Source organism: Haliotis cracherodii, unplaced genomic scaffold, assembly GCF_022045235.1.
Source record: "Haliotis cracherodii isolate W230 unplaced genomic scaffold, xgHalCrac1.p SCAF_12, whole genome shotgun sequence".
NCBI classification, from domain to species: domain Eukaryota; kingdom Metazoa; phylum Mollusca; class Gastropoda; order Lepetellida; family Haliotidae; genus Haliotis; species Haliotis cracherodii.
In genome coordinates, this window is record NW_027266267.1 from 45041991 (window position 1) to 45060801 (window position 18811).

At 42.9% G+C, this 18811-nt stretch overlaps 1 protein-coding gene across 1 annotated transcript in view; it reads left to right on the forward strand.

Annotated features, from left to right (window-relative positions):
- Positions 1-7263: 7263 nt before the first annotated feature.
- The window catches only part of LOC139457939 (uncharacterized), a 48973-nt gene continuing 37425 nt past the window's right edge, over positions 7264-18811 (forward strand). The window contains exon 1 of the mRNA XM_071239283.1: positions 7264-7486. The gene's annotated coding sequence lies outside the window, so the exon portion shown is untranslated. The remainder of the gene's footprint in view (positions 7487-18811) is intronic.

Sequence of the window (18811 nt, forward strand, 5' to 3'; positions counted from 1 at the left end):
TGTGTGAAGCCCATTTCTGGTGTCCCCCGCCGTGATATTGCTGGAATATTGCTAAAAGCGGCGTAAAACCAAACCCACTCACTCACTATTTGTGTCACAGTCAATATTGCGGCTTTACCACGCCGGTGTGTGGGGAATCGATCTCAGGCCTCCAGCGTGACGAGCGCACGGTTTAATTACAAGGCATTGTCAAACGAAGTAATACCTGATCTCTATGCAAAGCATGGGGTGGCGGAGTCGTATTGTTACCCGAAAGCAAATCCTTTATTAACCATACATAGTTGTAGAAGTAGGATTGACGTACGTGCATCAGACAAACACTATGTTCGAGCGTTAAAAGTCAAGGGAACATACTTCAACTCTTCTTTCATCTTTCCTTAAGTTCACTTCGAACATACCATACCTTGTAAATTTGTTACTGCATCACATTTACATCCAGACAATAACATTGTAATTCTCTGAGACCTTAGCAGGAAACTGGTACACACGCCATTATTGGTGTGAAGGGTTTGCAGTTGAGCATGTTTTGTGAAACCTGTTCCACCTTCGTATGCATTTATAGGATTAATGTGGAATGTATATGAGCTGTTGATTACGTTGGAATTACACAGAAAGTATTGGCTGTCGGATGTGTGAATGGGTGCGTTCTATTCATGTCGTTGCTATCATGTTTTACAAACCGGGATTTTAATGGATTATAAGTATTGTTATTTTAAGTAGGTTTGTAACATTGACAGTGGAAACATTGTGTATAGTATTATAACGTGTGTGTTTTGAATAATGTCTAGGTGTGATGGCATAAGTATTACTGATTTGTATAATGTCTAGGTGTGTGATGACATAATTATTACTGGTTTGTATAATGTCTAGGTGTGTGATGACATAAGTATTACTGATTTGTATAATGTCTAGGTGTGTGATGACATAAGTATTACTGATTTGTATAATGTCTAGGTGTGTGATGACATAAGTATAACTGATTTGTATAATGTCTAGGCGTGTGATCACATAAGTATTACTGATTTGTATAATGTCTAGGTGTGTGATGACATAAGTATTACTGATTTGTATAATGTCTAGGTGTGTGATGACATAATTATTACTGTGTTCATCGCCGTGCGGTAAGGTTGCACTTGTGACACAGTGTGATATATTGTGCAAAACAAATTGTACTCTTTTGGGGAATCGAACCCGGTGCTTGGTAGACATACCGATGCTTTGACTGCTAGACTACCCGCCTGTATTAGTGCAGTGATGGGCGTAGATTAGCGACTTCCATCAAATTAGATTACCAGCACTTAACAGCGGCCGTAAACCAGCTTGGATGTAATCAGTTAACGTCCACTTACCTGTTGGCCGCGAGAGAAAGTGTTTAGAAGCCACTGGTGCCAGACCAGCTACTAATTATGCCCATGTTCAGGGCATGTGTGGACCTGGCCAGGACCTGGCAGATGCTTCGTAGCCTTCTCGCTCACTGATTGTTGTGTCCGATCAAAGAGTGAGTGAGTGATTATGGTTTTAAGCCGCTTTTAGAAATATTCCAGCAATATCACGGCGGGAGACTCTAGAAGTCGGCTTCACACATTGTACCCATGTTGGGAATCGAACCCGGGTTTTCGGCATGACGAGCGAACGCTTTAACCACAAGGCTACCCGACCGTCCCCCGATCAAAGAAGTGTGCCGAGATTAACACCAACCGTCCGAAAGGCATCTTAATCCAGATCAGTTTGGTAAGTAGCTGGTCAAGGGTATATGATATGCTCGATGCCTGTCGATGAGATACCTAGGGATGGTGTTATACCCAATAATTCGTTTTCTTTGTGTGTGTGTGTGTGTGTGCGTGTGTGTGTGTGTGTGTTTTTGTGTGTTTTTTTTGTGTTTTTTGTGTGTGTGTTATTGTGTGTGTGTGTGTGTGTGTTATTGTGTGTGTTATTGTGTGTGTGTTATTGTGTGTGTGTGTGTGTGTGTGTGTTATTGTGTGTGTGTGTGTGTAATACCTGCATCATTTTCAATCTCTCCTCACACAGCAAGCTTGGCGATTTACTCACCCACTCCGCTCGGAGAAGAGATATTCAAAGAGGACTAATGGACCGAGCTTACAAATTTGATTCACGTTGTACACACACCTCCTAATGTGCCTGCTAAGTGGTATTTTATGACTGGGTTAATATCATAACAAAGCACTAATCACAACTTCTACCCCTGCCGAACTTTACAGGAGTCCGGGATGCCTACTCCAGGATGAACAATCAAGTTTTTGAAAGGCATTTAGAAGTGATAAGTTTCCGCCTTGTTTATCTTATTATTTTTGTTGTTCTTACAGGTACACACAGGTTCTCTGCCTCATTGCATTTCTTCACCTGATGATGGAGTAAGTATATGCTCTTAAACATTGTGTTTCTCATAATAAAGAAGTTGACATCCATAAGTTCTCTTCCTTCCGATGAACAAAATATTCATGATCTCAACACGCTGTTGGTTCTCAGGTTCAATCCGGCCACATGTCTCCATGGTTCGCGCTGGTGACCCAGTGGTCAGTGCAGAGCTCTCTCGGTTTGCTGACATACGCGGTTCGTTGGTTCGAATTTTCGATCCAGCATCTTTCCTCTCATGTTTTAGCTGACCACTGTAAAAGGCTTTAGTTATGTTAGAAGCGACGTTTAATGAAACGTCAATCAGGCGGTCAAGAGCAGTTATATTCTATTTGTCATATGTGCGATATATTGGTGTTGGTAAGTAAATGAAAAAGGATGAATCGAATCATTGAGCTACAAAATTCCGACTCTTTACTACGGTAGAGTTTATATGTCTGGTATGTGATAGGTGTTAAACGTTTTAACGAGCGTGTTACGTCATATTGTAGCATGATTCAAATCAACATGCAATGAGGTAGCAGGTCAACACAACCGCAAGTATTGGTCATTGTTGATCCTCTTAGCGAATCAGTGAGTCAGTGAGTCAGTGTGTGAGTGAGTGAGTGAGTGAGTGAGTGAGTGAGTGAGTGAGTGAGTCAGTCAGTCAGTCAGTCAGTCAGTCAGTCAGTCAGTCAGTCAGTCAGTCAGTCAGTCAGTGGTATTAAGTGCCTCCAATGAGACTTTGTGTGATGACTCTACCAGAACACCTGTGATCGTGTAGGAGGCATTGAGTCTTTGCGTGATGACTCTACCAGAACACCTGTGATCGTGTAGGAGGCATTGAGTCTTTGCGTGATGACTCTACCAAAACACCTGTGGTCGTACAGGAAGCATTGAGACTTTGCGTGATGACTCTACCAAAACACCTGTGATCGTACAGGAGGCATTGAGACTTTGCGTGATGACTCAACCAAAACACCTGTGATCGTGTAGGAGGCATTGAATCTTTGCGTGATGACTCTACCAGAACACCTGTGATCGTGTAGAAGGCATTGATACTTTGCGTGATGACTCTACCAGAACACCTGTGATCGTGTAGGAGGCATTGAGTCTTTGCGTGATGACTCTACCAGAACACCTGTGATCGTGTAGGAGGCATTGAGTCTTTGCGTGATGACTCTACCAGAACACCTGTGATCGTGTAGGAGGCATTGAGTCTTTGCGTGATGACTCTACCAGAACACCTGTGATCGTGTAGAAGGCATTGAGACTTTGCGTGATGACTCTACCAGAACCCTAAGACTTGTGATCCTGTAGGAGGCATTACTGTTCGTGTGATGACTACCAGAACACTTATTATTCAGTAGATTCCACCAGTTTCTGCGCTCTAAATACCATTTCTGTCTGGACAGAATGTTTCGATTTGCTAACGGTAGTTCAGTATCTTGAACTCCGGGGGCAGCGATTTGATTGGCTATTTTGGGCCGATTTACTGAATCCTGGTTTCTGATTTATAGTCCCTGGACTTGTGTTGTAGACCAAGGGCGTCCCGTGCGGGGCAGATCATTGACATGTTGCAGAGAAACCTGTTGAGAAATCATGTTGGCCGCTCTTGCTTAGTTCTACCACCTTGAAGCATGCCAATATCCTTAGGCTTCCATCAAGTGGTAGGTGATGAATTCGCAATCTCGTCACACATTCAGCATGGAAGCAAAAATAGAGAGCTTTCGTTTTACTGAAGATAATGACAATCAGCAATACTAATGGCTCAGACCTTTGACGTCCTTTCGCTGATGTGTCAAAATCAAGAATGACCCCCACCCACATCACTGAGGACGTGAAACGTCTACGTGTGTTTGGGCGTTAGATTTTGGAGCCGAAACCTTTCAATCTTTGACAGTTATTTTTCATCTGACGACTGATCATAATATTGTTTTGACGAGTATGGCATATTTCACACATAATTATGTGACTGGCAGAGAGTATCTTTAACTCAGATCTGTACTTTGCCCCAGCAGTTAAACTATCACTTTCAGGTAGATAGAGTCGTGGTGTGTGTGTGTGTCTGAGTTACACAAGATGTTGTGAATCAGGGCATTATACCGATATGGAAAACTTGATATGTTTCTGAAATTTCCTAAATCTGTGTTTAATGTCATTTCATGTTGTGTTCTACATTATACAATGGGAAAACTGATTCAGGTGGCCATATTGATAAAGTGGAAGCTTTTATTCTGGAACATTGATCTGATCCCTTTTTCAGATATGCTATACTCTGAGGTGATATTAATGTCCCGACGGGCAACGGAAATAATCCCATTTATGAGGAGTGAGTGGGTGAATATGGTTCTACGCCGCTTTTAGCAATATACAAGCAGTATTACGGCGGGGGATACCAAAAATGGGCTTCACACATTGTACCCATGTCAGGAATCGAACACGGGTCTTCGGCGTGACGAGCGGACGCTTTAACCACAAGGCTACCCAACCCCACCCCACCCCACCCCACCCCACCCCACCCCACCCCACCCCCCCACCCCACTCCCCACCCCATTTATGAGGAATGTGATGACTGTGAACATGATGATTTATACATGAACGGCGCATGTCTCACGATAATGCTATCAATAGATTTTGGCGCATTTGGATGAATCTATGCTTTATACTCTATGGAAAGTTGACAGTGATAGAGCATCGAGTGCACGTTTCGAGGACACACTGGATCTAGTGTTGCTGATAAGTTCATTCCATCTGTTGATGTTTTCCAGTTTGTAGACATGTTACATGTTGGTTAGATTCAGATTATTCCACCTACAGTTGCATGTTTCCTTCCAGCAATGATGCCGTATGCAGCTCTGACCGTGGGGACGTTGTCCCTATCAGAAGTACATCGAAGGAAAGTCGTTTTATCACATTTCTAGTTGTATATTCATGAAAGTTCTTTGATTTCTACAATTGAAGCTCCTGAGAGGATTGGGTGTTACACATTTGGTACAGTATGTTCTAGACTCGGCGTCCTGTATGAAGAAACAAAGAATGTTGAACATGAACATGAACACCCCCCCCCCCAAAAAAAAAAAAAAAATAAATAAAAAAAAAAAAAAAAAAAAAAAAAAAAAAATAATAAAAAATTGAAAATTATTAATGGCTTGTAGGATAGCAAGATCTGAATCGCAGAAAGGATGTCGCTGTTGTAAACTGAGAAATGTGTATAAAACATCTTGAGCGAGTGAGTTGGGTTCAACACCACTTTTAATCGGGGCGAACCGGGATTCGAACCCACAATCAAGTGCTTCATACATTGTACTCACGTCGGGAATCGAACCTGGGTTTAACCACAAGGCTACCCGACCGCCCCTGGCAAAGGAAAGAGCATCACCACGTATGTCTTCGTGGGAGGCTGTTGGAGTTATACTCAGCCAATTTGATGCCTGGAAAAATATGCTGCCTTACGGTGTGTTGGGTTCAAACTGAGCCTGTAAACATGGCGTGAAGTGAAATTAACGTCGCGTCCAAGATTATTGCACTTATACATAGCGACGTGCATGCACATGTGTGTATGAGTGTGTGTGTCTGTGTGTGGCTGCGTGTACTAGTCCAGACTGGTGCCGATTTATAGTGCTCGCTCACTGAGATACCATGCTGCAGTTTAACATGAATACCCCACTCAGACACAGTCGACCCGTCCTTCTTTTAACCCCTTAATGCCGAGCGCCAGACAGGGTAACAACAAGTACCGTCTTTTAACGTCTTTAGGTATGACGCGGCCGGGGATCGAACCCGGACTTTAATACATGCAAATTGTTCAGGGTGTACTATACTTTCTTCGTAGTTAGGCTCGGATTTTTTCAATTCCCCATAGAGGGGGCACGGGTGGCCTAGTCGTCTAAGGCGCCGCAATTCGCTGTGCAGAGTTGCGTCCCTTGGGCACGCCAGAAACCTATGATTGTGGGTTCGAATCCCGGTTCGTCCCGATTATGTTTCTAGGTTTGTCAGCACCATACCCATGCTCGTGGGTTTCACCGAAGTGGTTTAACATCTGAGACCTGCATCACTTTGGGCTTTCCTCCCACATTAAGCTGACACGCCGTGATATAACTGGAATAATGTTAAAAGCGGCGTTAAACCCAAATCACACACTCACTCAACCCCCCATAGTATTATTGAAGGGCTATAAGTAATAAATATTTGATTCATCCATACGCTGTATGAAAGAACGACATACACAATGTAAACACGTAATGTAATGGATGATGGATACGGAAACACATCGTTTTGTCACAACAAACACTGAAACACATGAAACTCAATATCGGTTTATTTAATATGTTGGCACTTCACTTAACCTTTTGGAGGGGTTAAACCGCGTACATGGTTTATCTGACCCGTGAAGATTCCGGGGTAGAATAGGTCTTCAGCAACCCATGCTTGCCGTAAAAGGCGACTAACGGGATCGGGTGGTCAGGCTCGCTGACTTGGTTGATGCATGTCATCGATCCCAATTGCGTGGATCGATACTCATGATATCAATCACTGGATTGTCTGGTCCAGATTCGATTATTTACAGACCGCCGTCATATAGCTGGAATATTGCTGAGTGCGGCGTAAAACAACAAACCACCACCAACAACAACGACATGGTTTATCTATACAGCACGTTTCAGCATTACTAACTCTGTAACATCCGACTGCAGTATCCGACTGCAGCCCACTCTTTGTGAACGCGGCTCATTTAAAGTTCTATGTCTCCACATCAGATACCATTGCTCACTTGTTGTAGACAGCTTAAGACGTTCATGCTGAACCTACACGGAAATCGTGCAGCATCACGTCGCAGTCATGTGTTAACGAGGAGTGCCTAGCTACATAGCGGCACCGTGTCAGACAGGCATGTAACTCGCACAACCAGGAAACAGTTTACACAGAACGGAATTTCTACCAGCTTGCTGATACAGCACTGCGTGTTTGGTTGAAGTGGGTTGCTGCAGATCAATGGCTGGAGTGGAACTACACGTGCTGCGAAAGGCGGGACGAGTTGCAACTAGCGTTATCCGTTGAACGGGTGACAACGACGTTATATGAAGTTGCAAGCCGATGTTGTTGCAGGACGTCTCTGTCGTCACATGAAGAGGTAAGCAATGTGTTTTATTTTGGCATTTAACATGTAACTACATGTGCGTTTTTCAAATGCAGTCAGCAATTTTGTGGTAGGGTGAGGTGTGGTGGAATGGGGTTTAACGTCGCGTCCAAGATTATTGCACTTATATCGCGACGTGCATGTACGTGTGTTTATGTCGCTGCTTGTCCTAGTCCGGACTGATGCCGATTTATAGTGCTAGCTCACTGAGATACCATGCCGCAGTTTAACATGAATACCACACTTAGACACAGTATACTGACTCCGAACTGACCAGTCCTTGTTTTAGCCCCTTAATGCCGAGCCCAGACAGGGTAACAACAAGTACCATCTTTTACCGTCTTGGTATGACGCGGCCGAGGATCGAACCCCGGACCTTCCGCTCTCCGGGCGGACGCTCTACCACTAGACCACGGAGGCGGTCTTGTGGTAGGGTTTAACGATTGATTACTGAGCGCCAATGTCGTGATGTCTGATTTGGTTACATGATTTAACGAAATGAGGGCAGGTGAAATTTATGAAAGGAACTGACTCGAGTTCCGTAAAACCTGTATGATACGCACGAATTATTCACAATTAATATGTAAAACGAGTCCCGTTAGATACCCCGATTTATTATGGCTGCGTTTCAAACTGCATATTTTTCAACACAAGTTGTAATAACGGTAACGATAGAACGAAACGTCGCGGTATACGGATGAATTATGTAGAAATACACAGATTCGACCACAGACTGTTCTATCGAAGTGCAACTTGGCAATAAAGTGCGCAGCTCTCTCTGCAGTCGATGTTGAATATAGATAAGATGAAGATACTAAAAACGTGTTTGTTGTTTAATGCCGCACTCAGCGATGTTCCAGCTATATGTCGTCAGTCTGGGAACAGTCGAGTCTGGACCAGACAACCCAGCATAGGTAACAACTCCTTTAATACTGTAAAGGCGACGTTTCGGTATAGATCATTATACCGTTGTCAAGCACCTCTTACGTCAAGCATAGCCGTTGGGTTGCTAAAGACCTATTCTAACCGGGATGTCCACGGGTGGTCGGTTCAGTGTCGGAGAACGGAGCCCGATAGACGATCGCCTCATGGAGTCGGCAGATGATTTATCTGCTATATGATTGTAATTATCAAACAATACCAATTACGGAACATCAATGGTGATTCCTGTGAAGGGTTGTACTGTCGGTAGTACATTGTCGGTTTGGGAGCCGAGTAGACGTTGTCCACAGTCAGTGTCAGAGTGGAAACGACGCCCCTATTCAAATGACCAGCTACTGGCCAAACTTTGTTATTACGTGCTTTGAAACATAGCTGTGTGTTTATCAAACAGGGATATTTCCAACGGATGAATACTAAATATAGTGAGAATAAACAGAAACCGCGCGGGAAAGCTTACAGTATCGACATGTCGCACTATTGGGTGTGACGTTATCATCAACTGTGACGTCCCTAAATGTAACGTCAGCAAGGATATCTGCATGAACCTAACAATGCCCCGGTATGACATCACACCTGTTCTTCGTATGGACTTTCATTAACTCGCCTTACATGGACAACGGGAATATAGAATCCCTCAGAGTGAGTTCAAATTTAAAGATGAGGTGAGGTGAAACGTCAGGTGTACTGCACTATTGCGTGCGTGCGTGCGTGCGTGCGTGCGTGTGTGTGTGTGTGTGAGTTTGTACTTGTCCGCGCTAATCCTGATCTTATAGTGCTAGCCCACTGACATACCATGCCGCAGTTTAACATGGATCCTCAACTCAAACTCAAACACAGTATACTGACTGCGAGCCGACCAGTCCTTGTGTTCTTCCCTTTAGGCCGATCGCCAGGTAGAATAACAATAAGTATCATTTTAAAGGTCGTTTTGTATGACGCGGCCGGGATCGAATCGCCGACCTTCCGCCCTCCAGACAGAAGCACTATCACCTAGACCACAGAACGGCAACCACATAGACTTATTTCCCTTCCAACGGCAACCATATAAACTATTTCCCTTCCAACGGCAACCATATAGTCTTATTTCCCTCACAACGGCAACCATATAGCCCCATTTCCCTCACAACGGCAACCATATAGCCAAAATTCCCTCACAACAGCAACCATATAGCCTTATTTCCCTTACAACGGCAACCAAATAGCCTTATTTCCCTCACAACGGCAACCATATAGACTTATTTCCCTCACAACGGCAACCATATAGCCCTACTTCCCTCACAACAGTAACCAAATAGCCTTACTTCCCTCACAACAGCAACCATATAGACTTATTTCCCTCACAACGGCAACCTGTAGCCCTACTTCCCTCACAACGGCAACCATATAGCCTAAATTCCCTCACAACAGCAACCATATAGCCTTATTTCCCTTACAACGGCAACCAAATAGCCTTATTTCCATCACAACAGCAACCATATAGCCTTATTTCCCTCACAACGGCAACAATATAGCCTTTTTTCCTCACAACAGCAACCATATAGCCTTATTTCCCTCACAACGGCAACAATATAGCCTTTTTTCCTCACAACAGCAACCATATAGCCTAAATTCCCTCACAACAGCAACCATATAGCCTTATTTCCCTTACAACGGCAACCAAATAGCCTTATTTCCATCACAACAGCAACCATATAGCCTTATTTCCATCACAACGGCAACAATATAGCCTTTTTTCCTCACAACAGCAACCATATAGCCTTATTTCCCTCACAACGGCAACAATATAGCCTTTTTTCCTCACAACAGCAACCATATAGCCTTATTTCCCTCACAACGGCAACAATATAGCCTTTTTTCCTCACAACAGCAACCATATAGCCTTATTTCTCATTGTGCTGTCTGACAAGACTGCAAAACAAATGTTCCCCTTTACAGTCTAGAACCAAGCTCCACACAAAGCAATAAAACGAGACAAAACCAGGCCCATGATCAGTTGAACTATCTTGTGTGTCTTTATTGAGCATGTAATTGCTTGCGGTGAAGCCAACATTACTCTAAAAACATGAAGTGTCAGAAATGCTAGAAAATAACTTTTGTCTGCTAAAACAAGATAGAATGTTTCAAAGATTGCTGCTATTGAAATATCAAGTAATTACCGATCTACATACCTGTGGTTTGACGTATGTCAGTCACAAGGAGTGGCACATCGGTATAACATCGGTAGCACAACGGTATCACTCCGCTATAACTCCGATCAACGGTGGCACATCGGTTTAACATCGGCGGCGCATCGGTAACACTAAGGTGACAGAAAAGAGGTATTCGGTAGCACATGGACTCTTACATCGTTAGGACAACTGTAGAACAACGGTATCACAACGGGAACGCCGGTACGACATCGGTATCCCAACAGTCAATTTTGATTTTCAAGTGCTTTCTCGCCGGAGCTTCGCCGATTTTCTCGCCGTTAATATTTTGCTCGGTTAAGTCCCGGCGAGGTACATAGGTAGTGTGTGACAGGCCCTTAAATGAGGGCGACCAATGTAATAATGAAATCTGGGGACAGGACACAATTGGTGGACTGTATGAACAGCGACCAACAAGGTCTTAAGCATTCTTGCAATTTGAAAAATTACATATTTTGAACAATTGTGTGTATAAACGTACAATAGCTACATGTTTAAAACACGATGGATACAGATACTCTCGGTCCGTGAAGGTCCGGGGTAGAATAGGTCTTCAGCAACCCATGCTTGCCGTAAAAGGCGACTATGTTTGTCGTAAAAGGCGACTAACGGGATCGGGTGGTCAGGCTCGCTGACTTGGTTGATGCATGTCATCGATCCCAAATTTGTGGATTGATGCTCATGATGTCAATCACTGGATTGTCTAGTTACAGACCGCCGTCATATAGCTGGAATATTGCTTAGTGCGGCGTTAAACAACAAACCAACCAACCAACCAACAGATACTCTCGATCTCCAGACAGGAACACGTTACAAGCCTCCATCTCGTCCAGCCTACACTGATATCAGAGCATTCCCCACGGCTTCATAGCATAACTCGGTATTGACATCAAAACCTTCTGAAGCCATTGTTCTTTATAATGCTTGCAGCAGTGCTTTCATACATGGCAACATATTGTTTCCCGCTTTGTGTGCTTTTCCGATCTTCTTTCGGTGTAGGATATGAGTTTAAAAATAGAGCATTATTATATTCCGCCAGGGGAATCTAAGGTAAAACGTATGTTGAAGTCACCAGTGTATTGAGTATCCTTTGGCCACAATGGCCACCGAATATTGATTGCATACTGGATGAGTGATCACCAAGAAGGACAACTCCTGTATATGACATCGCCAAAGGGGTGCAATGTGTGAAGCCCATTTCTGGTGTTCGCCGCCATGATATTGCTGGAATATTTCTATAAAAGGCGTAAAACCATATTCGCCCACTCACTGACTCACTCACTCACTCACCGACACACTCACCGACTCACTCACTCACTCACTCACTCACTCACTCACTCACTCACTCACTCACTCACTCAATCACTCACTCACTCACTCACTCACCCACACACCCACCCACCCATCCACCCACTCACTCACTCACTCACTCACCCACCCACCCACCCACCCACCCACCCACCCACTCACTCACTCACCCACCCACTCACTCACCCACCCACCCACTCACTCACTCACCCACCCGCCCACTCACTCACTCACTCACTCACTCACGTATGACCAGGGTGTAACTGAAGGTAACGCGGCCGAATTTTCGATGAGTGGTGCTGAACACCTCGCCTAACCATTTCCTCCAGATAAATCCAAAGATTCTCAAAACATTAAAACTATTTAATAAAATAATTAAATAAAACAAAATAATGAAACATATAGATCAATGTCCCGCATATATACTGGCTATAAACAGTGAATAATATTGGTAATTCTGCCATACATTGTTTCGGATATTTGTAATTTGACAAATTCTATAATAGCAAATGCCACTTTGTGTCATCAATGTCAATTTTTCCTGCACCAATAAAGAATGCAAACATATCATGGTCTTCCCTCATATCTTATTTAACATAATTTCAATATCAAGATTATCAATTATAATGGAAAAAGAAATATCTCTCACTGAAAAAACAATTTCACAGTTTAAGGTGGCATCGTGATATTAATCATCAGGAGTAATATTACATTTTGTACTTTCCTTAGATATTTTCCTTATTACATCCCTCTTTCTTCTCTCAATTCTGGAAAGGTGAGGTGAGGTGAGGTGGGGTGAGGTGAGGTGAGGTGAAATGGGGTTTAACGTCGCGTCCAACATTATTGCACTTATATAGCGACATGCATGTACGTGTGTGTCTTTGTGTGGCTGCTTGTACTAGTCCGGACTGATGCCGATTTATAGTTTAACATGAATACCCCACTCAGACACAGTATACTGACTCCGAGCCGACCAGTCCTTGTTTTAGCCCCAGGGTAACAACAAGTACCATTTTTTAACGTCTTTAGGTATGACGTGGCCGGGGATCGAACCCCGGACCTTCCGCTCTCCGAGCGGACGCCACTAGGCCACTAGACCACGGAGGCGGTCCCCAATTCTGGAGAGAACATTACCATGCTGTATAACACAGGAGGAGTAAGCATTGTGTGAATTTTAGAATATCGTAACAGGTCAGCTGTACATGATGATTTGTGTTTCCGTACTTCTTCCTCGTGAAGCTGATGTTTCCATCAGCTGGATGACACATTAAATCACCGACTGATAATATTTCCCACTCGTCAGCTACTAATCCAAAATATATTCATTTACACATTAACACAAATTTACGCCCGCTCGTCGACTCCCATGATGATGAGAATATCAATAGAATTCCTTAGAGACCGATTGGAAAAAGTCGTGCATTCTTGAAAAGCATCTGTGACTCTGTTGTTTTAATAATCCATTATTTTTTTACGAATGGACAGTTGGTTGTCAATTATTCATGCCCACATTATCGAGAAGTAGTAACGTTCACTTAGCACTGATTGAAATATTGTATCTGTTGACATTCAAGCTAAACATTTAACATTTTGTCGGGACACAAGTTTTGTCATCCTGTCATAGGAGGGCGTGTAGTCGTTGAATTCGCTTCAGCGAAACATGACACGGCGTCGTGAAATTAACTAATGAATACATTCAAATATCTGTATCACACCTATCGCCTTAGAAAATATTATGTATAACATGTGTTATGTTATTCATGTTCTCTATGCAGGGTTCGGTTATTCTTGTTCATGAATCAACATTTACTCTTACGTTCTCCTCAACAGAACGTTTGTTGTAACAGGAAATATATGTTTGGGTTTTCCCCCTTCTGTAAATAAATCTTTTTTAATGATGCAAGTCGACAATTTTGCTCGCTAAAGCAAGAGTAATTATCGAGAGAACCTCGGCGTGCTGTTTGAGCTGCGCTAGAATTCTACACTTTATGTCAGCGGCTTTAAATTTGAAATCATTTTACATTTACTCTTGGATCAGTAAGCCTGACAATGGGCTCCCCTCTGAGAGTTAGCGGGACATCAATACCAGATTCGCAATACGGAGCAATCGCCCTCTCAAATAAGCGATGAGGCATGTTGCGGCCTCCGAACGTAATTGAAACATCACTACGAGAAGATGACATCTCTAACATGTTTAGGTTTTTTTGGCTTTTTATGACAACCTTGCGTAGAAGCAAAGCGAAGTAAATTGAAAAGGAATTTGAGGGCGATTTGCTCATTTAACAAAAACTACTTTCAATTATACAGCTATTGATTTATGTTGCCCGTGTGACAATTCGTATTATCTCACCGAGTTTACACAATCCTACAATAACCGAGGGATTGTGTCCATGATGGGAAAGGACAGCTGTAATTAGCTGTACGTGTTCAACACCACTACACGGCTGCCAAATGTTGGAGACCCGTGAACATCCAAGGTAAAATAGGTCTTCAGCAACTCATGCTTGCCGTAAAGGGCAACTATGCTTGTTGTAAGAAGCGACCAACGGGATCAGGCGGTCAGGCTCGCGGACTTGGTTGATGCATGTCATCGTGTCACAATTGGTCGGAACGATGCTAATGATGTCAATCATTGGATTGTCTGGTCAAGGCTCGATTATTTACAGACCGCCGTCATATAGCTGGAATATTGCTGAGTGTGGCGTTAAACAAGCAGCCAACCAATCAACCAACTGTTGGATGTGTTTAGCATGATTGTGATCAACTCCAACATCATAATAATAATGATGCAGTGTGCATATTTATAATCCGCCAAATCCACACCCTGTTCATGTTCGAAACGGTACATTATGACCCCGGTCAATGGTACATGTTTTGGGAATACCTTCAGTATTTATGTCTAATCTAGTCGCCTGCTGCAAATATCGACCACAGCACACTGACAAATACCATGCTAAATGCAGATGTATCTAAACCACATGCTGCCCACAATCACACACATTATACTTAAGGAGCAACAATAATCAGTTTATAAATACCTGGTTTAAATGGTTATTACCATGAATTACCACGTTATACAGCTACAAGGCGGTGTTCAGACGCTGTGGTAATCCCCTGGAGTAATCAGCTGGTGCTAGACACTAACAGCATGGATCAAAAGTACGCCCAACATATAGTTTAAGGAAAGCTCTTCCTGGTTGATGAGGGAGTTTCTGTAGAAGCAGCCCATCAGATAGATGGTGTTTATCTCAACTTTCATTATCTGAAGTTCTGGCTACGCGAGGATAATTATCGCCACCATGAAGGCAATTCCATGTTTCCAATCATGCAAATTGCCAGCGCCTCTCGGAATCTGTGAGCGTACTTGGTAGAAGACAGACGTGTACTGGACAATCGAGAGCGGATGGTGAGTAGTTAGTGCATTCGCTCTTTTCACAGATTAGGTTCGAATCTAAACACGGAAACACGTTATCAGTGCCCTTCCGACAAATTCAAACAGCCCTATGTAGTACAACGATACACTACTACCAGAAGTACCAATACTACTACTGCTATCACTACCACTATCACAAATACTTCTACTACTACTACTACTTCTACCATTAATGATTCAACTACTACCATTACTGCTACTACTAATACTAATATCAATAATAATAAGCATTGACTTTTCTGTCTCTTTTGACAAGAATGTGATTGACAAGATTCAGGAAAAACATGTCAAATATGCGGGCCTTGTTTTCGAAATGTCACGCTTGTATCTCAACGTGATGTTCCGTGCATGCTATCGATTTCTTACCTGAAAGGAAATTGTCAATTCATCAATCGATAGTACCCGTGTTGGTGCAAGGTGTCCCAGTGCAGTGTGCGAGAGGCGTGGACACCGCTGCCAGACATTCCCAGGTAGTTTCAATCGATTAGCAGGACATCAAAACCGGTAAAATGAAACCGTGTAATGCCTTTACAGTCCCCGGGGAAACATGTACCCAAACATCAATGGACTCTGATTTAGTAATGAATTAAACAAGAGAATCCAGGCGCTATTCCGAACATATTGACATATAAAAGCACTTTAGGCAAACATAGTATTTGAAAGAGGAAGCGCTTGTTGTACACCATCGATTCGTATTTATCTTAAAAGGTGGTATTTCCATGTATTTCATTACAATATAGAAAGTCAAAACACTACAGATAAAGAGGACAACATTACAGGAGATTAAATAGACTGGATAATTGAGGCTCATAATACAATATATTTATATGATACACTGGATAATAGAGGATCATAGTACAATGGAGATATATGATACACTGGATAATCGAGGCTCATAATACAATGGAGGTATATGATACACTGGATAATAGAGGATCATAGTACAATGGAGGTAGAATACAGAGGAGACAGACAAGCGGAAGATCAGCATGACTTCAGAATGCTGAGACCACCTCCGAGGCCTAGTGGATAGATCCTCTGCCCGGAGAGTGGAAGGTCGGTCTCTCTATCCCCTGGCCCATTCCACGGTCTTGCGGATAGAGTGTAGAGTATAAGTCCAAAATAGTTCTAACACACATACAGACATATACATACACACAAACTCATAAACACACACTCGTATGCACTCTCTCTCTCACACACACACAGACACACACACACACACACACACACACATGCACGGAGGCACACACACATATATACCACATGGATGCACGCGAGATTTGATGCAAGGTTATATTAAACCCTATTTCACCTCACAATGTATGAAAAATACTGGCAGTTCACCAGTCAGTTCACCAGTTCACTAATGACGTACAGTTTGGAGACAGGGATTGTGAAGGCAGAAATAATATTCTGTGAACACCACAAAGGTGATACAGGCTCATGGCTCCCATATTCAAAGGAGTGTGGTAGTAGCGGGAGTATTTGTTGTGGTCGGTGAGGGAGTATGTAAGGGGAAAGACATAAACTAACTTAAGGCCGAACTAAACCTCATCCAGGAAGACGATTACAGAAGTCAAATACTTCCATCAGCAGAAGTAATGATGCAATTGTCCGACGGTGATCCATCACACCAATCAGATGAGGATAATGTGTCACGTGACACATCCAACGAGGGTTCCAGCTCCAGCTTATATCAGCGCTTATATATCTGTTGTCACGCAATATTCTCTGCCGTCTGTTAATCTCAGACAGACGTGATGAAGATCTCGTGAGATTGTGCAAGACATGCCCAATAAGCGATGACTTGGCTTTCCTGTACAGAGGACAAGTGGTGAGCTTCATGTCAGATTGTGGTGGGATTACTGTATTCTACTATAACCAGTCCATGGGGTGTAATATTGCCACCAAATGGGATTGTAACAGTACTTTATATTCAAACAATCTAATGTAGCACGCCAGTCGATAATGTCAATGTTGGAAGAAGATTACGGTCTGAGCCTTGAAGAAAAAATGGGTCTCTCCTGTTCTGATGAACAAAAGCTTGTGTGTGTTGGCTGGTGATATTTCAACTGTAGTGGCGCTGCTTCTGGCTACACCTACATTTGGGGGTCTGTTTCGTGCTCTTGTTCCGCTTGGTAATGCCTTTCCTACCTTTACTACCGACCTATTGTTCTTCTGTCTTGTTGTTGTTTATCCCATCCAAACACAGGGTGGAAATCATTGACTCCCAATCGAAATATCCGACTTTTAAGAAACTTGAACATTACAAATACATTTGTGTCTACAGTGGTTCACACTGTCTCTATATTTTGACAACCGCACGACCAGATTTCCACAACGCAGTCCCTTTTCAGCCCATTGTTTTAGGACGAGGATTTATCCCTGACGTGTCCACTCAGGGAGGCTTTTACTAAGTGGATACAGGCGACTGAACGCAAGAAACCAACGTTCTTCTATTCCTGAACTGTGTTCACACGCTACATTACTTCCCGTTTTTCAGAATTCAGTCAATCGATTTAGATATAAACAGCATAAACCTGATTAATTAGCCTGGAACTGGTTTAATTGAAATATCGGTGATGTTTTATGTCTTGCAATGATGGAAGTGTTGTAATTAAGGTTGTTAGATTCAAGATTATCTTTTCCATGACACAAAAGGTTTTGTCAGAAGCAACGAAGTCACAAAAATGTGTGCATCGATCCCAATGTAGGAGTATCAGTATTAGTGTTCTTAGGTATTGAAGATTTACATGGGCGCGAACTACGTTTGGAGTTACCCATTCTTCAGAATTGCGTCCCACGGCTGCTATGGGGTGGACTCTCTCCTTCTGCCCACCTATGAACCTTGGTATTTCAACACCATATCGCGCTCGTTGGTTTCAAAACATGACAATTCTAAAGCCTGCAACAGTTTGGGATTTCCTCACTCTTTAAGCTGAGAAGCCGTGATGTAACTGGAAGGATAATTAACAGTTGTTTTAAACGCAACTCACTCACCACCCTCGCTAAATTATAGAGGTCACATCCAGAAAGAGTTGGACTTCCTGTATAACATGTATATCCCATCAGCTTCTTCTGTTGCCTGTAAATGTGATTGTCAACTGTTCCCTTCGTCCACTTAATGTTAACTGTATGCGTTCTTTTAGAGACAGTGTAGGAGATATCCAAAGGAAGGGGTTTGGTCATTTGAAAACACGCATCTCTCTTACACATGGGTATCGTGGGCTTTTGATTCGATGCTGTCGTTTTGTTAGAGATTTGTCAACCCTGATTGCAATTTCTGGACAAAGATTGAAGACAGGAGGAAATGATTTGACATTTAACAGAACTTTATCTTCAATCGTAACATCTTTCACTATGTCATTCATTTTCGGTAAAGTCAGAGATTTATATAATCGATTTCCCAAGGCCAAGTATCTAATACCAGCAGTTTCGATCCTCGAG